The following is a 26,820-nucleotide window of genomic DNA, read 5'->3' on the forward strand; positions in this document are numbered from 1 at the left end:
ACATGTTCACCATATCGACCTTATAAGGTGATGTTATGTCAATTTTGTGCTAACTGCTTATCCCAAAGTGGCCAAAACGGCAACAAATACAGGTTTAAAAGCATGAAAATAACTTATTTTACTAAATTATTCACTAGAAATGAATCTGCAGATTCTTTTTCAATGACTTTTTCTTCCGACTAATCATTCCATCTATAACATGTCTAGGAATAGTGAGAGTCTCTTAGTGAATAGTGAGATTTTCTTATCACAATTTATTAGTTTAAGGTGACATAAGTCTATATCTAAAGATTGAGTTTAATATCACATAACAAAAAGACAAGCTGCAAAGCCTAGAGCTGGAACTATTAAATGTTTTTCATTTCTGCTTAAATTTTGACTTCAGTCCAACACTATTTCCACTTTCATTTTCTGTTTGTACACTAACGGATGTTTTTGTATGTGATACCAGACACCCATACCATCTTTTTATTCATACAATATCCTACTTAAGTGCAATGCACCGTGAATCTCTCAGTTTTACCTTCCTCTTCGACATTACCACACAGCTGCATCACTTTTCGCTCAAACTATTATTTCTGCATCTGCCCATCTGCCATCTCTTGTTTTTTGCTCTCAGCTGAATCTTTCTCCCCATCTGTCTCCCCATCGCCTCTGTCACGGTTACGTGCTGCTTGTACGGCTCAATCCCATTTCTTGCCTGTCTTTTTGATTTGTGGATGTGTGTCTGGAACTGTATCTGGTTCCAAGAAGTGGTCAAATCCCATTTAAAGGTCCAAGTATGTGAGACTTGGTCGTATTTAGGTTCTAGACGCAGCGGCTTCGACCTCTGCACCAGATGCAGTGGCTTGTCGAGTTGCTGTGGCGTAGGTCTTCATGCTGTTGTTGTTTGTGAAGTGATCAAGAAAATACTTTAAAAGGCAAATGATGCTTGCTTTTCTAGCTATCTGTCCTGCTGCTGCCCCGGTCCACAGCAGTACATAGTTTATCTTGCGTGTCGGTCCTCCTGTCTGCGTCTGACTGAACATGGATCAACGGAAGTACATTGCAAGGATAAGCCTGGACCGGATTTGTCCGCTTCACGGCAAGAACAACCTCCGAGCTAGCGAGCTAATGATGAAAATGTGAATCGTGCAATAAGGCAGGCCTGCTTGGTTCTTTGGGGGAACATGTTGACGGCATTTATGTCCAGGGCTTTAAAGTGACACCCTCCAACCTGCCAAATGCTGGTAAAAATGTACTTTGGCTGGTATAACATTGTAAAGTTAGTAGCCAATTTGGCCGGTGATGAATGAAGCAAAGCTGCAGAAATGATCCATTGAAGTCAGTGTTTACGGATTGGTTTGTTTTCCATCAAGAAATTTGGGCGGTTTGGTGTGTGTTGGGCTTGAACGAAACTGTGCTACACAAACCAGAGAAGCTGAAATGAAGTACCGCTAGTAAAGTTAGTTAGGAAAAAAAAACTTGGAGATATTTTTCGAGAGTAAAGAAAATGTAAATGTTCATATTTTATCTACCAACCATCGACCCAAACACATATTTTTAAAGACACATGGATGTTTAAATGTATCCAGCACGGCACTCATAATCTGTTTTAATTCCCCTGGAGATAAAAATTGGCTTGTGGAAAATCTGATTGGCTGGTTACTTTAAAAATGTACTATCCACGTTGGCTGGGGATTACAATAGTTGTTTGAAAGCGCTGTTTGTATCTAACGTTATAATGCTCGCCTAGCTGCTAGCATAGCACGCCCTCAGACTCTAATTCTGACTGGCTAGTAGTCCTTACCTAGGTACTGAGCATGTGCGACTCCAACAAAGATGGAACAGAAGTGAGATGCCTCACTCTGTAGCTAAAACACAGAGCTCAACACACAGGGTGAAAAGAGGAGCTGCAGCAATGTGCAGTACAACACAAATATGGTGTTTTCTGAAAATTAAACCACATAAACCTATTCTGGTACAACCTCTAAATACAATTATGAACCTCAAAATAAGCATAATTGAGTTCGGAATATGTTCGGATTGTGATTGGTTTAAAGAAATGCAAACAAACCAGAGCATTTTTTCCCTCCTATCCCAGCATTTATCTGGGATAGGAGATATAAATATATATATATATATATATATATATATATATATATATATATATATATATTATATATATATATATATATATATATGTATTATGGCATTCCGTTTAGGAAATATATATATATATATTGAAGTTTATCCATCTGAATATATGGAATGAAAGTCTGAATATATTGAATGGAAGTCTGAATATATGGAATGAAGTCTGAATATATGGAATTGAAGTCTGAATATATGGAATGAAAGTCTGAATATATGGAATGAAGTCTGAATATATGGATGAAAGTCTGAATATATGGAATGAAAGTCTGAATATATGGAATGAAGTCTGAATATATTGAATGAAGTCTGAATATATGGAATGAAAGTCTGAATATATGGAATGAAGTCTGAATATATGGAATGAAAGTCTGAATATATGGAATGAAGTCTGAATATATGGAATGAAAGTCTGAATATATGGAATGAAAGTCTAAATGTATGGAATGAAAGCTGACGTCATTACGGCGCTGGCGCCATCTTGTGTTGTGGCTGATTAATCAGGATGTAACAAATGTGGATGCTATGAGTGAATCGGCTAGGAATCTAGTGTCAGCTATTTTGAGCAATGAAGAGATTATTAACACTCTGGCAAATGCATGTACGGGCCAAAATACTGGTAACCGTATCCAGTGCCCACACCATTAGCTTCCAGTTGAAGTGTTACTTCTGCCGACATCTCCCAAAGAGACTCATAAATTCCTTCAAGAATGATGCATAATGTTCTTTCGGCAACGTTTGTGAACAGGATTGCTTATAAGCACTAAGAATGTCGCAATAATGGAAATATGATCCTCAAGGTGACGCTATCTAATTTCCAAACTGTTTGTGTCGTTGGAGTATGACCAGTTGTTGCAAAAAAACCCTGCAGTTCAACAAAGTATTGGACTATTTCAGCCGATGCCATTTTGTAAATCCAGTGAATTCAGAAAGGTATCCCTTGGTGACATTTCTGTCAATGTATTCCAACTTTCATTCCATATATTCAGACTTCATTCCATATATTCAGACTTCATTCCATATATTCAGACTTTCATTCCATATGTTCAGACTTTCATTCCATATATTCAGACGTTCATTCCATATTTTCAGACTTTCATTCCATATATTCAGATGGATAAACTTCATATATATATATATTATTTCCTAAACGGCATGCCATAGTATATATATGTATATATATATATATATATGTATATACTGTATATATATATATATGTACACATGGGTAAACCCCGCCCACTTTGCCTGGCTTACCTGTTTACCTATTTTAATTGTCCAATCACTTTTAAATTCACACTGCCTCCCGCTTCACTTTAGCCAATCACGTACACCTGTTACTTAAACTCCCGCCCTTACCCACACAAGAGCCAATCATCAATCTCCATCACCTTTATGTGCACGATTAGCGGCAACTGCAAACAACTGTTTACCTCAGACAACGCGGCACAGGGCTCGTGCTCTCAATACAGCTATAGTTCTGGCACTGTCTGTGTTACAAAAATGTCTCCTGCACATGAACAATAAGCCTTTATGTCACAAAACGTCTCTGGGCTACATTAGTGTTAAGAAAAGAAGCTTACCACAGAGATAAGAGAAGAGGAAGCTACTGTGATAACTACCTCGCCGTGTTTCCGGTTCTTTTAATACATCCATGCTTCTTTACTTTAAAGAAGTATACACGTAAAGACAGAGGTGAGTCCCCGTGTTTTGACGTTTGACGCCTGCCCAGGACAGCAAACGTTCCCCTGGTAAGAGTTGTCTTCATGCTTTAACTTCCTCTCTGGTTATTTACGCTGGGCAGCTAGCTAACGTGTTGTTTCGGTTCAGCTCCCCGAGGTTAAAAGAGGAAACTGCTTGTTGTTGAGCTCCAGTCTGTGGTTCCACCACTGACTTTGTTACTTATTTACTACATTTATTTACCCTGTAAGACAAATTCTCTTCTCTTGATAGTATCTATTAGTATTGCACAAAGTCAAACAGTGAATTATAAAATAGCTCAAATAAAAAAGAAAATTAAAAAAGCAGAACACAGAATGAAACCAAACAGTTTTACAATTTGTGTATGTTCATATTTAGGAAAAAAGGCTTTTTATACGTTGTATCACTAAATTCATTTAGCATTTTATTTATTATTATTTATTATTATTTAGTATTGTCAAGCAGTGGCGGTTCTACATTGAATTACAGCCAGGTGGAGAACGCTATCGAGCCCCCCCCCCCCCCCCAATGAAAAACTATATTATAGTGTGTATTTACTTTAAGTAGTGATAACTTCTACTGTGATATTTTGTGTAGAAATGTGTTCATTGTCTTTTGAAAATGTTGCTGGGGAGATCGTGCACTTTAACACGTGTTTCCTGTTGTTATTGCAATAGTTTAATAACTGGATTCTCCTAAGTGTGTGTGTGTGTGTGTGTGTGTGTGTGTGTGTGTGTGTGTTTAAATGTTCTAATAAGTGATTTGTGCAATTGAGAAATATAATTTTGTCTTCACTCAAGTTATTATTATATATATATGTATATATATATATATATATATATATATATATATGTGTGTATGTGTATATATAATATATGTGTGTAGGAGCCACATTATGTTGTTTATGGTCTCATTTATTGGTTATTGTGTTATGCGCTGATATTGTAGGTGGTGGGCGTTTTCATGACGGTTTGAATAGGATATATGATATATAATATAATGATGATATAATGATATATTTGTTTGCTTCACCTGTGCACCTGGGTTCTTTTTTTGGGCTTGACGGAGAGGGGTAAAGCTGGGAGCGAACACTTTTATTGGCCGCAGCACGCAGAATTATGCAATTATTTCTACTGCAGGCAACAATTAGATGAGGTAACAGCAGTGCTAAGTGTATTGTACATATGGAAGAAGAAGAAAAATAAAATCATTGCAATACCTGTGCAACTCTGGGTTTAGTCCCTCGTGGCAGCACTTTTTGGACTGCTTACAGCTGCAATAACATAATAATATATATATATATATATATATATATATATATATATACACAGTGTATATATATATATATATATATATATATGTGTGTGCCAAAAATACATACAATCAGATAAATAAAAAATGTCACAAGAGCAGAGTATATTATTAAAAGTAATAAATGTAGAATAAATATTCTAAATAGCACAAATCCTTCCTCACACACTATTGCACAACAGAAAACTAAAACTAAAATCTGACCTTTCAGTTCTTCCTGGATGCAAAATCATCAATTTTGTTATTCTATGAAATGTGCTCCCCTATTGAGTGATTGATACCAGTGACCTCAGGTAGGACTGGATCCGCTCCTCTCTACTGCCACAGTGCCTGGCAGAGTAAGTGCAATCCTGAGAGTCTAAAAGTCTCTGATAGGTCCTTATCATGCATTACAGTGATCAGCCCATGGTCCCCCCCCCCCCCCCCTTCCCCAACTTGTCCGGACCGTTCCATTTGGGAGACCAAACATAGGCACCGATTTATGTGCTCACAGGCGCATTCCCTTTAAAAAAAGCTAAATAAAGTCAAGTCGAAAAACAAGCCTGTCAACTTGATAATAATGCCGTAAAATAGGGTATCGTTCATCTCAGATAGGATTGGTTAGCTTATTAGCAGAGCACCCATGGTATCGGTGCTCGTGCCGCCCCAAATGTGTCACAAAATAATGCTGCCCCGAGCGGCTGCCCGCCTCGCCCATGCCAAAAAACCCGCTACTGATGTCAAGTTTAATTGCATCAGTATGACATATTTGTTGCTCCAAATGCATCAAGGGGTAGTTTTTAAACTGTAAATGCATCAAGAAGGAATATTTTTTAACTCTAAATGCATCAAGATGGGATATTATTCAACTGTAAATGCATAAAGAAGTAGTTTTTTGGTCTAAATGCATCAGTGTGGGTTAATTTTTTATTGTATAAACGCATCAAGAAGGAATTGTATTGAACTTTGAAAGGCATACAGAAAAAGCATTTTTAAGTCTAACTGCATCTTGAAGGAGTATTTGCTTTTGGATGAGTTATTGCTGTGTGACATAGGCCTGTTGTATTTGGCAAATATGTGCATTTGTGGCTTGTACTTTGCTCGTACTTAGAGAAGTATTTTAAGAAACCAGATGATCTGCAGTCTGTGTGTGAGGAAATATGAGCATTTCTTCTGCCGATGTGCATATACCCTAACATCTTGGATGCGAGGATTTAAAATGAGCACCAATGTGATGAATGGGGGCGAGGAAGATAAAGGCACTAAGGGTGTTACGTTGAAATGCTGACGAATTAGAGAGGGGAGGAGAAACAAGGGTGTGACCGGCTCATTTACGACCCCCGGGCTCTGGAGCCAAATCTCTGCTGGTTTAGGATCAGATCCCACCAACTCTTCTTCTCTGGTGTCACCTGCAGTCCGTCTCAGGTTTCCTACTGGCTCAGATAGAAAGATACTCGCAGAAGAGAGTACTGCTCATTTCTAGTTTTTACTACAGCACAGTCAGGGAGGCGTACAAATCCTCTGTAGCACTATGAAAGTCAGTCTCGTTAAGATAGGACTCACTATGTACAATTCTTTTCTTTCTATTTATTAAGGCTATTTCAATCTCCCAAATTTGATTCAGTGAATTTTCAGCGTTGCCCTGCCAGGAGAACTTCTCCTATAAAAGGAAAAGTTGTAATTCATTTGTGCTTCAAGTGTGCTGTTTTCTGGGTGAACTTTCTGCCAAATGTTCTTAAAATATTCCCTTACAGAATTGACGACATACAACATCTGTTGTCAATTTGATGGTAAACGGCTCCATTGGCAGTTTTCTCTGTTGCTCTTTCTGGACTTTTTAGTGTTATCTGTTTTTAATATTTAATACTACTAGTTTGTACATCTTCAATTCTTTTTCCTCGTGACTAAGAATCAAGAGTAGAGAGGAGTCGAGGCAACGGGCATAAAACAAAATGAGACATCTGCGCTTCCGAGCTGTCATTTCAAAGTGAAGTCCATTAAATATGCCATGGTTTGTGTATTCCAGCTGTGTGTCACGCCTCTTTTAAATGACACCTGTGATGTCCTCGCTCGTATGTCCTCGGGCAAACCTCCTCTCTCCTTGATCCTCTCCCCTTGAGATGCATTTCAGGAATTGAGATGTCCTTGCAGATGATACGCTGAGGTTGGCTTCCGGGTCACAGGGAGCAGGAAGGAGGAGAGAGGAGACGAGGAGGAACAAAATAGGGAATTGAGAAGAGCCCCAGGTGTCTCTTGCACAATAAAGTTTTGACATCAGTGGGACTTACAGGTAAAAAAAATAAGGCTGGTATTAATATACGTTTTTCTCATTGTCAGCAAATCCCATGAAAAAGACCAAAACCAACCTTGTTTTTGTGCATCTCTTTATAATTTCTGTTTCCCAAGACCACCAAACAAATGGGAGAAAACAGTCCATTTGTCGGGTACTATATTTAGCGGCGGAATAATCCATATTTGGTGAATATTTCGGGCAGCAGGGCGGTGTACGTGGGGTTGAGTCAGAATAAACTACAGTGTGTTTGTTTGTGGCAATGAAGGAGCATGTCACAGTGCAACAGCGATGTGTTTACTACTTTTTGGACAGCAGTGGAGCTCTATGACACAGGGGAAGGAGATGGAATCAGTGTTGCTTTAGCTCTTTTCCTGGGAGAGAAAAAAAATATGAATGTGTTTTGTCAGCACCTTTTTATTAAAATAAATAGAAAATAATGAATAAAGAATGAAAGGCAGCCGAACCGTCAACAAGTCCCATGAGGCTTTTAAAATGTGTGAGTGGCTAAGACTCATGGGATATGTAGTTGTTGAATGCTAGCAAAATTTGGTTTTGTTATATCTCGGCTAAAATGACAAGTTGATTTTATCAGATACCAATGTACACAGAAAAACACAGGAACTTAAAAACTTACAGTAATGAATGAATTTCAATTCATTTTCGGTTTAGTTAAGTATACTATGAATAGTTAATGTCATCAGCAGTAGTATGTCATTAATTCTCATAAAATTTGCCATGAATTACCAGTGACAGCGTGTGTGCGTGCGCGATAAGATATGACTTTTAATATCATCCAGAATTAACCGGATGGTGGTTCATACTTTTACTGACTCACACTCAAACATGTGGGTTTGATTTCCAGCTACGGTTTCATAAATCTCCACCAGGTATTCCATAATTTCAAATCTGCTGACAGACACAAAAATAGCGCTGTTATTTTAACCTCTAACAGTAATCCATTCTCTCCACTGCACTCTGTTGATGCCTTCAAGGGTTCTTTGCATCTGGTGTGTGTGCGTGCGTGCGTGCGTGTGGCTACAGTGGTTTGGGAGTGAGTGAGTGCCAGTGGCTTCAGGGTGTCCTCGTAAACAGTGTGTAATCTCCCATCAGTCGTGCTCGCTCACAGTTATATAACCAGTGTTCAGTGGGTACTTCCAGCTGCAGGTCCACAAACTTCACTGCAGAAAAGGAGTCTTAAATGAATGAACTTGACTCAGAACCAAAGCGTCCAGTGAATTACTTTGTTCATTATTTTGTTGTACGGTTTCATTAAATAGCATATTGTATGCAGTATATGCAGTGTTGTTCAAAAGAGTTTAATGTTATATTGATGTTTTCCTTCTTTCCTTCAATAATAACCGTTTTAACAGAGATACAAACTGTACAGACAAGACACCAAAGGAAATACTTACATTTTAAGTTGTGGCCCTAAAAGAAAAATCCATTTTATCCAAATACCTTTGATTTTGAATTTGGTTTTCCAGTCCAGAAAAGCTTAAGCGATCATTATTGAAGGTGGACGCTGGGGGTGTGGCCTTGACCAACTGCCACTTTGCTCGTTTGAAAGCCATGATGTCTCTCTCTCTCATGGGTGGGCCAAATTCTCTGGGCGGGCAAAGCAGATACAAGGGCGATAACCTTGCCCCTTATGACCTCATAAGGAGCAAGATTCCAGATCGGCCCATCTGAGCTTTCATTTTCTCAAAAACAGAGCAGGATACCCAGGGCTCGGTTTACATCCATCGCCATTTCTATCCACTGGGGGACCATAGGCAGCCTTTGGAATGTGTGTTAAAAAAAAACTCATAAAGGGAAATTGTCATGCCATGGGACCTTTTAAGAAAAACAGAATTAAAAAGAAACAGACAAATGTCTACAAAAGTGAATATTTGAATATTTATGTCCATTTGTAGTATCGTAAATGTGATTTTAGAAGTTTTTTTGCATATCATGTGAATGATATCCTGCACTCTGCACAGATTGCTAAACCTCTTGAGGTCAGTTTTTTTTCTTTTTTTTTTTTACTACTATCATTATTCCAGATTGTTTTCTCAAAGATGATTTTTTTTTTGTTGCTCCGAGCTGATTCTCTCACCACATGGAGTGGAAAGGGATTTGTCAGTGAGCTGTGGGGATTCACAGCCGTGGTGCCGCTTGCCATGTGGCAGCCCGACCGGGCAGACGCTGTAGCCAGAAAAAGCCGTTTAGGAGATGTCACTCACTGGTCACTGAACAGTTAATGAAAGTTGGGGATGGATCTTTCAAATACTACTTATGTAAGGTTTTAAGTAATGGTACCAGACTACTTTCTTTTTGGAGGCGTTCTACTATTCGTATTTTGAACGCTCCACGGAGATCTGCTCTACAAGCATAAAAATAGGACAGTCTTCTATTAATATTTTTTAAGCGATGCGTGTGAGGCCCTTTTACATAGTCATTTTTGTTGTGATCATTATTTCTTTTAAATTAAACCACCAATATACAGGAAACAACTTCATTTACTCATTATAAGAGATCGATTTCTTGTTTCCCTCACCTGCGTCCTCTGATAACAGCTGACAGAGTGCCAGCTCCAAATAACTGAAGAAACAACAACAATCCCAAAGCAACCCCCCCCCCCCCCCCAATTGGGTATTGAATGACGGGGCATTTTTTTCGATACTAGATACGTCAGAGGCAATTTGGTTAGAGCCGTAAAGTATTGAATTTGTTACCCAGCCCAATTCAAAACACATCTTAAACAATACCTCTGACGACATTTAATATTGCTGTTATTGTGAACAAAAGCAAATGTGTGCTGTGGGTGTAACCAGAGCCTGATATTATTGTCTTTCTCTGTGCCTTAGAGTTTTTTAAATACATTTTAATCCTTACTTTCTTTTAAGACGTTACGCTGCCTTGTGTTTCCTCATTGAAAGTGGGGGGTTTGCTTGTTTTGTGCCGGTTGATGATAATGTTTCCTCACCTCCTTCTTAACTGCCTTTTACGTGAAATCTGTGTCGGCGTGTCAGTGGAGGGGGGTGGGGGTGTACTTGTCTCGTTTTTTTTTAATGGGAAGCGCTTTGTGTTCCATGACCTTTTGTATGAAAACTGCTACGAATGCAGTTTGATTGATAGATACATGCTGCATGCTTATTGGCTCACTGAGTCTGATGAGTTCAACTCCTCAGGTATAGAAATAGGGAATTGAATGACGGGGCTTTTTTTTTTGATACTTGATACTTTCAGAGGCAGTTTGGTCGCTGCCCACAAAGTATTAAATTCGGTACTCAGCCCTAACAACTAATTGATTAGTCTTTGCGGCTTTAAGCGTTTTTCCTCCAGTTTTAGCAACATTTTTCTCAAAGCTACAGTACCCACTCATTTGTATTTTGCATCACTACGACTATAAAGATGTTTGTCTTAAGTAGAAAGCAACATGCTTGTGGCCGAGCGCAACAGAAAAGTCAGGAAGTATTGAAAGAAAAACGAAAGCCTTGTTGGTTTAACACCAGCATTCTCCTCTGAGCTTATAAGATATACATATCTGTTCGTTTCTGTCTCTTTCTTCCTTTTACATCTGATCTTTTCACCTAACACTACAAGTCTTGTTCCTTCCTCCCTCCTCTAAAGGTGAATGCATGTTGTATTTGGACCATTTTTTTTACACCATGATGTTACTACTTTTGCCCTTTTTAAAAGCCATACATTTAAGTATTGGTAGTCTAACTGGGAAGTTTCCCGCAATGATCATTTAGTGCCATGGGTCTGTGAAAGTTGAGTGATAAAAGCAGAGATAGCAGCATGCAGCGTCGGGGATGTGGATGAGAAACTAGTTAATCAGTTAGCCGAAGAGATGCTAATCGTTCTTGGCTCCGAGAAGGACGGATAACATCTGTGTAGTGTTTTCTGTTATGTTAAAACGCACATTTCCAAGTTTTTGAGGTTTGAGCGTGATTTCTGCGTCTGTGTGTGTGGACGGATCCCTGCTGTCCTGGGAAGACCTGTATTTGAATTATGACAGGAAAACCACAGGATTCCCACTTCTTAACCCTCGGTGTGGAGTCATGCAAATCTGAGGAGAAAAGCGGGAAGGAAAACAGTGGAAACATGGACGAGACTCTTTCCATCTTGTACTCTCTCCCCCCTCTTTTTCTCTCCTTTGCTCTGTCTTCGTGTTTATATTGTGTGAAGTGAGATTCAGTCAGGAGCCTGGGTTTTCTTTTTTTTTTTTTTTATTATTGAAGCTGTATTATTCTTGGCATGTCTGTGTTGCCCCTCAATCATCTTTACTCCCTCATGGAAAAATGTGCAAAAAGTGCAAAGTAAAGAAAGGCATTGTTATTCAGTGTGTCCACATGTATTCATGTCAGCGTTTAGGACTTCATGATGGATCTCCTAACTAACATCAGCGTCTGGCTGATTCACTGACTTGTGAGACTGGAGGATCGTTCTCAACCCTTGGCTTACGCAGCAGACTGTCTCTGACATAACCTGAGGTCTTGATGCTAGTTCAGCCACGTCACTTTCGGGGGGTTTAGGTCACAAGAGGTCTATATCAACAACGATAAATTTCTGGGATTGTTCAGGTGCCACTGGAAATTCCTCCAGATGTCCCTAATCTTCAGCCAGATGTCAGTCCCCTTCTGCTTTCTTTGTGTTGACATTCTAAGCCCCGGTCGGTTTATGAGGACTATGGTTAACTTCTGCTCAGACAGCTAGCTAGACTATCTGTCAAATCTGAGTTTTCTGTTGCACCACTAAAACAACTTTTGAACGTACTCGTGTTCCACCAAGAAATTTCCTTCCCGAGGCGATTTTTCAGCGGCAGCTCTGCTTCGCCTAACGCTTAGCGCCGCCAAAGATGATAGTGATTGGTTTAAAGAAATGCAGATAAACCAGAGCAGGTTTTTCTCCCATTGCAGAATGCTGTATGGACTAGCCAGACCTTCCTCTACAGACAGATACATACAAAACCGCTCTGTAATGCTTGCATTTCTCTAAACCAATCACAATAGTCTCTGGCGGCGCTAGGAAACCGGACGCAGCATCGCTGGCTTTGCAAAATAACCTCGGAAAGGAACTTGTTTTGGTGGAACATTTGCACCCGGCTAAAGAAACAAAACAACACAAAGCACTGTTTTTCTCCTTTTTGAAATGTATATTTTAAATAAATGTATTTTCTTGGTTTGAAGGCTAAAATCTAAAGAGATCTAAGTGCACCATAACTTTTGGCAAAGGTTGATAGAAGTTTCTGACACAAATCCTTTGCAGGAATCATGTTTTATTTTCTATTTCTAATAGAAAGGAGTTACCTTGAAAATCAAATAATATAAGACATTGCTGGATTCCACCCTGTGACGTCATGTTTTTAATTCCCGCTTCACGCTGTGCTTACCAACCTCTACTGTGAGCAGTTTTCCTCAGTTTTAAGAGGATTTGCCCTGACCTCAGTCATTTTAGGTTAATGTTATCTGTCCATAAGATCCACTTGTTAATTTGACTGAGTTAGTTACACAAGCAGCAGGCAACTTGTCAAAGAGGAGGAGGGAAAGAGAATGGAGCTGTACAGGATGTTATTATAAAGAGTTGATTTCAACCCATCTCTTGTCTCTAAAGGTACTTTGGGAAATGTAGTAAAATCCCTAAATTGAATTAGATAAAGCTAATTAAAACAGTTAATACATGACCCTGTCGGTTCGGAGGATATCTGTGACAGCAGAGCTGAACCTTCAAAGCCCTGGTTGGCATTTTCCGCTCTTCCTGTCTTGTCCCTCTAGAGGAATCCTCGTCCGCCCCAAAATGGTGTCCACATCCCAACAGGGCTTCCAGCTTGAGACGGACGGTTGTGTCTCCGGTGGTTGGCACGGTCCGAGCTGTCACCACCAGGACACTTCCTTTTATCTTTTTGACTTTGGTTACTTGACTTCACTTTATATTGCAGCCTGCAATTTGCAAAACCTGATCTCACAGAAGTATGTTAAATGACCATGACCTCTGAACGCTGCGTTACGTGGTGCAATATGTCATATTTCAATATGTACAGTAGTTAGGACTTGCTTTGCGTTGTGAATTAAGTTTGGTTTTGACGCTGTTACCTTTTTACTAGGGCTGGATCCAAATATTTGATTATTCGTTCGATGGGTAGGTATTCCAATATCAATTTTGGGATTTGAATATTCATTTTAATGAAAAAACGTGCAATTTAGTGAGGTGTTTTGTTGGTATTAAGCCGCTAGCTGCTGGCTAATTTATGCAGCGCTATGTCGTCCATGTGAGCCGAGAATAGAGAAATGTTAAGTTAAAAGGAGCAGTTGGATGTTTGTAGAGGTCTGTATACTAATTAAGTAGGTTTTCATCTCTTTTCTTTTTCTATCTTCATCTTTTATCTTTTTCTATGGGGAAAAGGAAAGAAGAACAATCCAACCTGCGGCTGATGAATGGCTCAGCTTCATGTTAACATGCTGGTTCATTCTCAGCTTTTCTTCCACACTTCCAGTTATGTCCTCCCCAGAGTGGGTTTTTTTACATTTGTTTTTCAGTGAGTATGTACAGACACAAGCTCTCAGTAATCATCCTGAAATAAGACATTCTCCCTGTAATCTGATTGAAACTAAATAGAAAAATGCATGCTGAAGAATGTCCATGTCCCTGTTGTGATAGTTTAGCATTACGTTTGTATCATTATCTGATGAAATGGTTCAAATAGCGTTTAACTTTGTGTCCCTGCGGTGATGAATCGGGTGCTTTGTGTCCTTGTCAGGGTTTTATAACATTGCATCTATCTTTACACTTTGCCGGCAAAATGCTACAGCAGAAATAATATGTAAGGGTTGCTTCAACAGGGAGGTCAGAGGTCACAGTCTAGCCAAACCACAGAAGCGTCATGTGGCTGGGCCGCATTTGCCCAAAAGCATCATGACTGAAGACGCTATAAAAATGATTGTAGGTTAGCCTCTGACCAACTCGTAGAAGGCTAAGAGCATCTCCAGAGAGATACCAGTATCGATACCAATACTGTGACTTTGATACCGGTTCCTGAACTATGCTGTTTTTGATACCAATTTTATGAAATCCATCAACAAAAAGAAATTTCATTACATATTAAGGGTCAAATAATTTTATTTATTTTTCAGCTTCTTTTTACGTGAGCCCGTCTCTGTGCGTAACCTAGAGTTTTTCCTGGGTGTTTCTACGATGTGTAACGTTAATTAGCCAATCACAAACATTATTAGATCTTGGTAGAAGCATGCTACATGCTTATTTACTCCTTAGATATTGAAATTGGGTATTAAATGGTGAGGCAATTTTCGATACTCTATACTCTCGAGGCAAATCTGTCGGTTCCTAAAAGTATTGAATCGGTACCCAGCCATAGGCAAGGCAAGGCAGCTTTATTTGTATAGCACATTTCAGCAACAGGGCAATTCAAAGTGCTTTACACAAAATCATTAAAACAGATAAAACACAAGTACAAACAGTTAAAAGTCATAAGCATTAAAATCAATAAGACACATGAATAGACAGTTAAAAACAAAATAGAAACATTAGGACACATAAAACACAAGAATAAAAGTTACAGTGCAGCATAAGAAAGAATGAGCATTAATTTAAAGAAAGGCAGCATCAAAAGAAAGGTCTTCAGCCTTGATTTAAAAGAACTGAGAGTAGCAGCGGATCTACAGGTTTCTGGGAGTTTATTTCCAGATATGAGGAGCATAGAAACTGAAAGCTGCTTCACCCTGTTTAGTTCTGACTCTGGGGACAGAAAGTAGACCTGTCCCAGATGACCTGAGAGGTCTGGGGGGGTCATAGTGTAGTAGCAGATCAGAAATGTATTTTGCCATACCCAAACTATGTGTTGAATAGGGCTGTTTGAATTTGGAAAGTCAAAAATAAATTGAATAGTAAAAAAATCTATAATATTCCTCTGTTGAAATTACTATTTGAAAACAATAGGTTGGCTAACGTTAGCTAATCTCCCTCTCCTCATGTCACGTCTGAACAATAAGTTAAGGGAATGAGAATCACAAGGCATTGTGAATTCGGAATTCGGAAGAAGAATGGGAAATATTTTAACATGACTTTACAATTGATATCCACCGAGCCAAAATGCTTATGTCATCAATTGTTAGCTCGCTCTGGTTTCCTAACTGCGAGTTGTGGGAGTTTAGCGGAGCTTCATGGAGACAGCTGAAGATTATGCTAGCTGCCCTCAGCTGTCAAAGTTAGCTTCAACTTCATATATTATATATTAAATAACAGCTGTATTCTCAGTGACATGACAATCTGCAAGAAACAGGTTGCTTTTAAATCACAAAAATAGTAGTGGCAGCACTGTTTGGCTTAGTTATCAATGCCGTTAGCATCATGGCTAAGACTATTGTTAGTTTATGTGAAACTGTTTTGCTTGTGCTTTCTAACATGACACATCAATGCACTTGATGGATGTCTCATTACAGTTCTTTGTTGATTAGTGTCGCTGTGTTCGCGGTGGAATTTAATGTAAACAGAGAGCAAAGTGCCAGGAATGCAGTGCGCCATGACAAGGCAAATGTAGTGTTGTACATATTTATAACAGGCTGCATTTGAGCATTACATATTCAACTTTTATTTGAATATTTAAAAAAACCCAAATGAAATTTAAATGGTATTTAATTGGAAGACTGAAGCTGCTCTAGTGTTGAATTTAAGTTCTTAATGTTCATTTTCAAGTCTATACTTTTGTCAAGAACACTGATTTTGTCAAATGACTGAAACGATTTGATGAAAAATAAGCGATTAATAAATAGACAAAGGAAATAATAACAACTATCACATCAATTCAACAATTAATTTGTCTTCCGCGTCTTCTTCTCGCCAAATATTTTAATCTCTTCTGGCTCAAACTTTCTGTTTTGATTTGTCTTCATTTAATTTTTAGTAAAACCTCACATGTACCAAGTCCCCTGAGCTTTTAGTCTACTTTGGATCGTTGATTTGCAAATTAACTCTTTTCAACCTTGTTACCTAACTATTTTTAGTGACAATGCTCTCTTAAGTCGGCTGTATACTTCCTTCCCACCACCAAACACCAGACAGACACAGTTGGCAACTAGCTGGGGAACATAGTGGAGCATTTAGCAGCTAAACAGCCAGCTATTTCCCCTTAGGAGACAAAGTGAAGAGTGAATATTGGACATACATTTACAAGGTGGCCAGAACTACAACTTCAGCTGAATAATGTTGCTCCTGAACTGCTCGATGTCTATATAAGCAACTGTTTGCCATATCAACTTAGACATAACAAAGAAGATGTTGACATATTTTTTTAATCACACACAGGCTCTTTGAACAGGACTTGGATGCATTCAACACAGGCATTATCATGTTGCATTAAAACACAAAACACTGGTTACACTCTTCATTTTTTTTTGGGACAGCAGTATGAGGATTTGATTACTGAAGAAGTGCTTTGATATATTTTCTCCCCAAACAAGATTCCCCAAAGTCTTCTTCAAAATAAGATCATCTCTTTGTTCTATCGACTAAGGACCTTGCAAGATAACAGCCCAGTCTTTTAAATTGCAGGAGGCAGAATACATGAAACGCCTTTTTTATTTGGGATTTCTGTCGACATGAGTTTTAAACATGCTCTCTCTTCTGTTCTCTTTCTTCTCTCCTCTCTAGTCCTTGTTCTGTGATCATGAAATGTTAAGGAGAGAATATGTGAACATGTACTGACTGAGATAGGAAACAGGAAGATAAGAGCAAGTGATCAAAGAAACAGGAATTAAGTATTGGCAGGAAGGACAAGATCCTTTGGTCCTTTTGGAAATAGTGGTCTTTGCTTTATTTGGATTGCAACGGAATTTTTTTGTGGGGATAGTTTGGATCTTTTGAAGTAGGGTTGTTTGAGGTACCTATCCATGGTCAGTGTATAACCTACACGTGGCACGCCCCCAGTTTGGAGAAGCAGGTAAAATTATTGGTTTTGTCAAAGGAGTCTGGTGGCTTTAAAGAGAGCTAACAGCTTCAGTTCTCCATTATAATTTGAAACTAAATCTGCAAGGCAGCTAAAGCTGTGTAATGAATGGAGTGTAGTAAACACCACATAATTCCCTCTGGGATGTAGTGGAGAAGAAATGTATGAATTGATAAAAGAGGGGAAAATGGAAATAAACAAGTAAATTACACGTACTTCTTAATTGTACTCAAGAACAGCACTTGAGTAAATGTACTCTGTTACTCATTTAAGTTTTTAGTATTTCTTATTGAACTATGAAGAGCTTCAGACTTTACCTCAGACATTCTGTAAAAAGAGAGGCTGACATCGTCACCGGCTAAACCCTGATACGCTAATTTCCTCTTTCAGCAGGAAGTCATTGAATCCTTTCTGCGTTCCTCGTCGCCACAGCAGCAAACAACCGGGGAGAGCAAATAAGAGAGGAGGATGTTTTGAGGAGGGTGGAAGCTGTCCGACAGTGATGGTGGTGATGAGCATGATGATGGGTGTGGATGTGAACGTCCTGTTTAGAGAGCGAGAAAGAGAGAGAGACAGAGACAGAGAGGGACTTGTTATCGATATCCTCGCTGGAATCTTGTTTCCTCTGTTGGCGTTGGCATTTCCCCTTCTCCTTTTCCCCAAATCATCTGGGAAACAAAGAGAGGGAGACACCAACATTTGATAGGAGGACACACAGTAGTAATATGAAACATGGTTATATTTTAAGACGTTGGGTGCCAGAGGACGAGAGACACACGAGAAGGAAGAGGGGTGCCATTGTGAAAATTGTTATCTAATAAAGAAAAAATCTAAATGCAGATGGCGCCATCCATCTGTAAAAAGTATCATGCGACTTATAACTACTGTGAAACTATTGCACTTTATCTGTTAAATGTGAGCCTTATTGCCTTAAACAACAGACTGGCTGACATAAGGCCTCCATGTTTGCTCTGTTGCATATTTAGTGCCAAGTTGTTGTAGTTTCCCTTTTTTTTGTATTTATTTTGGAGACATTATCAGCGCCACACGCACCTTGGAGAGGCTTATTTTTTTACGTTACCAGGCAAGTGTGTGAACTTAAACCCATTTGAAAGGTCACTTCATGTGTCATATTAAAAAGATATCGAGCTGTCAAGCATAGGACCCTGGGAACAGATACGCTGGTGTGCTGCATTTTTTTTCAGAATCCGAATTAATTCCAAATTAACTTTATTGTCATTGTAAGTACATATTAAAACAATTAAAAGTGCTACTCTATGGTGCAAACAAACTTAGTAACTTAGTGTTACCTTAATGTCACTCGCCATCATTTGATTTACCCAACTAATTGAGGATTTAAACCTCTCAGTCAACCATTGGACAGTCTTAAGAGCCACAATGCATTCTGTCTTTCTTCCCCCTCAAAGGCCAACACTGTTAGTGCTGAAACGTGTGCGTCAAGGTTACCTTTAAAAAAAACGAAGAAATCCTATTTCCTTATTATTTATATTAGGTCAAATATAGTGTCAGACTTGAACTCCTTCAACAACTCTCAGGTATCTGTTGATCTCCGTATGTCATGGTAAATGCAGTCATAGGACATAACTTTATTTAGAAGCCATTAACTCCTTATCTCGTATCGCTTTGCGCGCCCTACTATCTACCCATAAAGGACTCTGTGACATGTCCAGTCCTGTCTGTCTGCAGAAAAAACCCTGACGGTGAATGAGTAATACTCTTAATCTCCGAGTAAGTGTTAGATGAGTTATATAAAATCTGCGCACTTTGAGCCGTAAGCCATATAATGGCATCCCAGGACTTTTTTTATCAGCCACATAAATGATCACTCGGCATTAAACGTGAAACATGACGGAAACCCAGATAACAAGAGGGTGAACGAAGTTCTGGTTTATAATGGCTCGTTATTTATTTGCACAGTGAGCGTGTTTTTGTCCATGCTTGAAGATGCGTTACACAATGCAGTACTTGGCGTGACTAAGCTGGATGCATAGTCATGTAGCAGCATGAGAAAAGTGATCCAGGTAATTTTATAGTCAAGAATCCACATTTAATGCAGCCAAAGGTGTGTTTTGCTACTAGATATATCTGTGTGTGTGTGTGTGTGTGTGTGTGTGTGTGTGTGTGGTGTGTGTGTGTGTGTGTGTGTGTGTGTGTGTGTGTGTGAGTGCGGGTTCATCAATAATGGTTGGCTTCACACGTCAAGTCCCAAGCTGGGAACTAAACCCTTGTCTATCCTTTAAATGAAAACTCCCTCCTGTAATATTATGTTAACTCAATTCTGTTGTTCTTTACTCCTTAAAAGTTGTGGAAGTTTTATTCAGATTAGTCCAAAAGCAAAATATTGATAACACAATTTGTATTGTATCTGTGCATTTATGATCGGCTCATTTTTAATGAATCATTTTGTGTTGTAGTACACAATTTAGACTGAAGGTGGCGGTGTAGCCAAGGAAGTGCTGTCCTGACATGCATAACGTGTGTGTGACACACACACACACACACACACATACACACACACGCACACACACACACACACACACATACACACACACGCACACACACACACACACACACACACACACACACACACACACACACACACACACACACACACACACACACTCTGTGTGACCGCACGCGTGCAAAGAACACACACATGTGCATTCATCATCCATCCTGTTTTTATGCAGACAGTCAGAGTCAGCACACAATGTTTGAGGACATCAGCTACACAGCAATGTAATGTCACTCATGATCTGTAACCTGGAAGTATGCCAGCGATGCAGGAAGTGAGGAGGATCAAAAGATGACAGCGAGAAGCCGGAAGACACACCGACCGGCGTGTGATATCCATGAGATCAATGGAAAAAAAACAGGTCAGGGTGTCCCAAGGTCAAGACTACTTCTACTGTTATAAGCACATTTCTGCATTGTGCAACAGCAGACGATCGTTTAGACTGTTGAGATTTGAAATTGATGTAGTCATGTCAGAAATGAAAATGAGTTTAGCACCCAAAGAAAAAAGAAAGACAATATTGTAGCTCCACAGAGAAGGTTGCCCGTTACTGTATTGCTGTCTAATGACACACATTTGATCACCGCACAGCTAAAACCAGAAAATACTCGACAGCAACAATTTAAAAGAAAGATGATGCATTAAATTATACTCTGAATTCAGGAGTTCATGTGTTTCATGGCGGCTACGGAGGGACGCGAGAACAGGCTGCCGTGCTAAATGAATCTTAACCCTCTATGCTACCGAGTTCTGTTTGTTTGTAGTTATTCCCCTGTGCAGAAACGGGTTCATCTCTCCTGGGTACCGCCCAGCCTTATAAGATAATCAGGGTCATGAAATGTGAACTCAGCTATTTTATCCGCTTTTGTTTCGGGCCCCACAGCTGGACTGCTGACGGACATTTTCCAGGCACATTTAATGTGTACACACACGCACATGCACATGCACATGCACATGCACACACACTGGCTCTGCACAGCTGTTGAAAGAAGGATTTGGTCAATTTAATGATTTAAATAGCGAAAAAAAATAACAAACTATGGCATTTTGTAGGATTAATATAGTAATTTTGGTGAAATTACAAAATCTCTCAAGTAAATAAAAGTGTGGATTAATAATACTTGAGAGTATGATGATTATATGAAATCATTTTATTATAATAGTGGAGCTGTGAGTAAGAAGCAGGCTCCTCCTCCCCTTCTTCCTTCTTTTTTCTCCTCCAATTAAACCTCGTTTTCTCCCCTTAGGTCTCCTCCGTTCATCTGCTGCTCTCCTGTCTGTTCTTTTTATAGAGCTTTTATCCCGTTTAAATCCTCCTCCCACTCACATTAACTCCCTCCCTCTCTCCTGTTTTGCTTTTTCTTCCCTCTCCTTTATTCTCTTCCTCTATTACCTCTTTTTCTACATCCCAACCTCCCTCTCTTACTTTCTTGCCAACCTCCCTTTCTTATTCTTCCTTCCTTTCCTCCTTTCACCTGTGTTAAATAGTTACCGCAGTACAAATTCAAAATACTGGAGAGAGTCGTCTCCCCGCCCCCTCCTCTCCAGACTCAAAGTTCACGGAGGTTGCCAGACTGAGACCGCAGCATCCACCACAGTGTTGCTAGGCGCTCGTCTCACGTAGCCAGACGTTACTCCACAGAGCAGCGGAGTAGCTAACGTTAGATGCTAGCTGACAGTCCTAAAAGCACGTGCTCACGTGGAGCTTTGTACCCAACTGACGGCTTACAATTATGGTAAGAACCGCTAAAAACAACAACAACCTTGCCATCCTCTCCACCCGACGGACAAACTCACTTCTCGGCTTAGAATTACAGTGGGAACCGCTAATAGTAACTCTACCTCTGCACCCGACTGAACACACTTTATTGGCTTAGAATTATGGCAACAATCGCTAAACACACTGCAAACTCAGGGTCCGATTTACAGCCTCCCTCTATTAGCTTAAAATAACTCAACGGCTACGGCTGCTAAACAGTTTACACGTTGGAAAAAGCCGTGGTTGTAACGTTAGCAGTTAACTGGGTTAGCATGGCGCCGTTAGCCAGGACCAGTCGGGATCACTTTACTGGCTGTGTCTCACTTTGTTTTTGTAAGTAGTCAACTCAGGTACTCTAGCTATATTATTCAATGTGAGTACACAAATGTTGAAATTACATAAAATTCCTGTCTCTTGTAGCCGTGATAAATTAGCCTGAAGCTAATGCTTAGCTACCTATTCAGGAGGAAATTAGCCAACTCAGCGTCTTTTTGGTCTCTAAGCTGTTTCCATTTTTCAAATACATCTCCAATATTTACCCATCGTTCTGGTCACACAACTGTTAGAAACATGTAGTTTTTTTTTTTACTTCAGGTCGTGTAGAATCTGTCTCTGTTGATTCTGTTTGTTTGCTGATTTCATGGCTGTGCTGACGTTACAGCTGTAACTCGCTGGCTTTATTTCTTTACAGGTATATCTGGTAACCCAGCCTGGCTGTCAACACACAGACCAAAACACAAACAGAAATTCTGGCACAAAAATTCCAAAAGGAGAAAATAATGGCATTAGCATTGCTCCGTCCCTGATGTCTTAACTCCCTCTTGCTCGCTTCACTTTTAATTCCTTCACCTTGTTCCTGTTTCCCACTTCCCCTCCCCTTCTCCCTGTCTCCCTCCCTCCTTTTTACTCTCTCTCTCTCTCTCTCCTCCCCTCTCTGTTGTGTTTATGTTCTTAGCTCCTGGAAGTGGAATCAGTATGCGCTGCTCCTCCTCTCTCTAAGTCACTTCTCCCTCCCCCTCTTTCTCTCTCACTCACTAGCCCACTTGCTACTTTACCTCTGAGCTGCTGGTCGACTCATCCGGCTCAGAGATGCTTTTGAGTGTGTGAACAAAGTCTGGATAAACGGGGCTAAAACATCTAGCAGAACCGATTGCAGGGGATTTTAATTGAGAGAAAGTGACACCCCAATACAGGTACTGGTGTGTTGTGTGTGTGGTGTTGTGTGTGTGTGTGGTTGTGTGTGTGTGTGTGTGGTGTGTGGTTGTGTGTGTGGTGTGTGTGTGTGTGTGTGTGTGTGTGTGTGTGTGTGTGTGTGTGTGTGTGTGTGTGTGTGTGTGAAGTGAACTTGAACATCTCGGAGGCTCTTTGCTGGTGTGTGATCATCATACTTAAAATGTTCTTCTTTAATGTGTAAAAAGTTGATGAATGGTGTCATAAAATTACGTGAAATCTCAGTGAATTTTTTATAGTCAAATAATATATCTAATTAAAAAAACTCTAAAGAAGAAATCTCAACAATTGAAGATACATTTTTGAAGTTATAAGACTTGTTTGTCTGAGAATCTGTCCTGCTTTTCCTCATTAGACTTTGATAAAAAAAAGAAAAGAGAAAGAGTCTTCAGTCTGGCTGCAGCAGATTCCTTTTTAAAGCTCACGGCACTCTGGGGAGCTCCGTTGGCTAAGATTAGTCAGGTGCACAACTTTGTAAACACCATTAGTCTTTAAAAATGGTAAACAAGGTTGCTTAATTAATCCCCCCCCCCAAATGAAGTCAAGCTTTTAATTTAAACAAAATACGGAGTCTTGGATCTCACGCTTCTCAAATATCACATATTTCGCCTAAAAATGGAGCTTATAGGAGTTTCAAAGACTAAAGTGCCGATACACAAACTGAAAGTAGACCGGAATATTTGTGGCATGTCAAAAAAGTGGAACGAATCTTCAGATGTAGTCCTGCTGTCTTGCTCTCCTTTTTTAGTAGGTTTTCATTATGCAACGTTAATTGAAGTGCATCTCACACACACACACACACACACACACACACACACACACACCACACACACACACACACACACACACACACACACACACACACACACTGCACTTACATTGACTTGCATTGAATTCAAGACAGCAGAGAGTCTGTGTGATCCCCGAAAACTCTGCGGGAGCATGCCACCATAGTCACCAAGGAGTAACACAACAGGTCTGCTGGGTAGACGCAATACCTGTTTCTTTAAGTCTTTAGCGCTGCCCAGGAGCCTATTAGTGTTTGGTGTGTGTTGTGTGTGTGTGTGTGTGTGTGTGTGTGTGTGTGTGTGTGTTGTGTGTGTGCCTTCTCGCCAGTCTCTGTGTATATGAGTAAGAAGCACCTTTGCATACTAATGCATGCAAGGCTCACTTGTGATGTGTTTTCTGAGAGCATCCTAATGAGACTCTTTATTATTTTGATGAGAACACAACGTAGAGTTGATTCATGGAGCCATGGCAGGAATTGTGCAAATTATTTATATGAATTACTGAAGTGGGGGGGGGACATGAGTAATGAATAAGGGAAGGGGGTTCAGGGATGAGAGAACACACTTGAATTAATGCTTTTTAAACTGGAAAACCTGTTCTTGTACACTTTTGTGGAAAAAAGTATGTATTTTTAATGTGTACTTACCACCACTGAGCTCCAGAGTACCTTCTAAGTACTGAGAGGAGACATGAAGCAAAAAGAAAAAGCAGGTCACAGTTCCCCTAGTGATCTATATTTAAAAGAGTTGATAGAAAAAGTCGACCGTAAACTTATTGTGCGTCACCAGTGAAGCAGCAAAGCCTTCAGGGCAGCGAGAGGGTAAATATATACGTGTTGTATGATGGTGAACTGGGAAACCCATTCAAACAGAACACAATACTCAGGTCCACTTCCTAACAAGACCCTTTTGACAAGAAATAAAGGTTCTTTGAGTGTTAAATTGTTGATGCATAAACATGAGTATTTTGAAGTTGTAAAAGTTAGAAAAATGTGTTTGAAAACATACAAAAGAATGCAATACATGTTTTACATGTCAGCATACATACATACAATGTATATTGTATCCTAGTATTTACTTTATATTCTGTGCTGTATGAGTGATATTTTGCTATCTTTTTATTAAGTAATGTATGTTTAGCATGTAAACTCTCCTGCAAATTACCTTTTTCCTAAACTACTCATCTATGCAAATATGTTGAAATGCAACCTGATTTGCATTTTTCTATCAACATAATGACGTAAAGAATTTTTTTATTTGTTTAACCTACAATATTCTCTCATGGTAACTAAAGCGTGATTAAAGTTTGCATGGTTATGTTTAAGCACAAACTAGGATGTGTTTATTATTATTTAACCTTAAAGGAGAATTCCGGTCGATTTTAAAATGTTGCTCTGTTGGTTGTAAATTCGGAGTGCTGTCAGTAGCAAGAAAAATGAAACCAATCGGTGCTGTCTACACCGTGTTATCCTCCTGATAGTTAGCACCCAACAGGCTTAAACAGGGCAAGTTTTAAACGTGTTTTTAGCCTCGAAACATGTTCCAAATGTCATTAAAAGTGTCTGCCCATGTGCAGTGATTCCTTCCGAGTGAACATTGTGAATGTGACTGCTGTAGATGTGACAGAAAGGCATACATATTGTGTTAATCCATACCTCTGTTTATTTCGTGTTTTCTTGTGAACTCCACTCTAGTCGATTGTCGAACTCAGACGATCCAATATTTTCTCAAAATTTATTTTTCCACAAAATTTATTGCAGTCGTTATGTCCTTAGTAATGACTATGTAGAAACAGGCTGTAATCTGACACCACAGTGGAGCGGGAGAGCTGCAGTTCAAGAGCTATCACAGGTAACCAAGCAACAGTGGGCTTTTTAACAGGTAACTAAGCAACAGTCGGTTCTTGAACTTTTGACCTGCTGCAGCCGGCTGCTCTGCTCTCCTGGCTGCACTCAAATTCAAAAGGAATAGATAGTATATTTAAGTATTTTTTTAGGAAATAGGGTTGTCAGTCTACCCAATATCAGCCCAATAAAGTCCACAATGAGCATTGATTGCATGAAGTGTTTGACAAAATCAGTCCACCTCCTTAGTAACATGACGTCATAAAGCAAAAGGCCCACTGTTTCTCTCGGCATACATTTAAAAAAATGATTAGTTTAAAATGCCGGATTAAGTGCGGGCTAAAGCATACAATTTCCCCTAATTGATTAGTTTCACAAAATCCAAATTCAAATGTTCTGGTCATTAAGGGAAAACCAACCTCATCAGCTCCTGCTCGTAAATAAGATCCAGCCGTCTTATTAATGTCTGTCTCATTTGCATGTTTTGCCATAAGGTTCGGGCAGGATGAAAGGCGGAGGTTAATAATGAAAAGCGCACAGAGGCGTGAACACAAGCATCCATCGGAGACACAAATATACACAATCACAAATACAGCAGCTTGATGGAGAGGAAGAAATATAAACAAAGGGAAGGAAAGGCAGCGAGTGAGATTTAAAAATGATGAAAAGTGAGTGAGATCTGGTGTAGGGGAGAGAAGGGTAAAAGGTAGAAGGAAAGAAGCATCTGTTAGCGATTAAAGCACATTTCCTTTACTTTATCACTTCATCAGGTGAAGGGTACAAGATACAAACCTTATGTAAACACACTTCATTCTGTTCCACACAGAAATGCATGTAAACACACATTGTTTTAGGATAACAATTTTGTCTTTGGAAAACACAGAGGTGGAGTAAAAGTACAAATAACCAGAGACATATTCATATATATACATACACTTTAAGTATTAAAATTAAAAGTACTTGCAGAACAATTTATTCTCAATGTCTTTATTCTAATAATTAAAAAACTGTATGGGCTGTGGCATTTAATTAAGTAAATTTTAGGTTAATGTAATTGTGCTTACCATATATTCTGACTTACAATTCTGGTTATCTATCAGTGTGATCTGCATGAAGCTCCACTTTGTATTATTTCCCACGGGCAGAGGTGGGTAGAGTAGCCAAAAATTGTACTCAAGTAAAAGTACTGTTACTTCAGAATAAAATGACTCAAGTAAAAGTAAAAGTAGTCGTCCAAATAATTACTTGAGTAAGAGTAAAAAAGTGCTCAAGTAGTGAGTAACTGTTGAGTAACGTCTGATTT

General features: G+C 39.4%; 1 protein-coding gene and 1 long non-coding RNA gene across 4 annotated transcripts in view; one reads left to right on the forward strand and one right to left on the reverse strand.

The window, feature by feature from the left end:
- Positions 1–26,820, forward strand: part of arhgap36 (Rho GTPase activating protein 36) — a 62,477-nt gene that overhangs the window by 2,349 nt on the left and 33,308 nt on the right. Inside the window, exon 1 of one of the 3 annotated variants that reach the window (XM_032499426.1) lies at positions 3,642–3,884. The exons of 1 other annotated variant lie outside the window; for it this stretch is intronic. The gene's annotated coding sequence lies outside the window, so the exon portion shown is untranslated. Of the gene's footprint in view, positions 1–3,641; positions 3,885–22,637; positions 22,849–26,820 lie in introns of those variants that run through there. One more of the 3 variants, XM_032499425.1, reaches the window with a different exon arrangement.
- On the reverse strand, positions 9,208–14,655 carry LOC116669533 (uncharacterized). Its single transcript, XR_004326787.1, has 3 exons — positions 14,397–14,655; positions 10,292–10,294; positions 9,208–9,219 (listed from the first exon to the last, which is right to left on the reverse strand). It is a non-coding gene; the product is annotated as an uncharacterized LOC116669533 (long non-coding RNA).

Source organism: Etheostoma spectabile, chromosome 19 (genome assembly GCF_008692095.1).
Source record: "Etheostoma spectabile isolate EspeVRDwgs_2016 chromosome 19, UIUC_Espe_1.0, whole genome shotgun sequence".
Taxonomy (NCBI): Eukaryota; Metazoa; Chordata; class Actinopteri; order Perciformes; family Percidae; genus Etheostoma; species Etheostoma spectabile.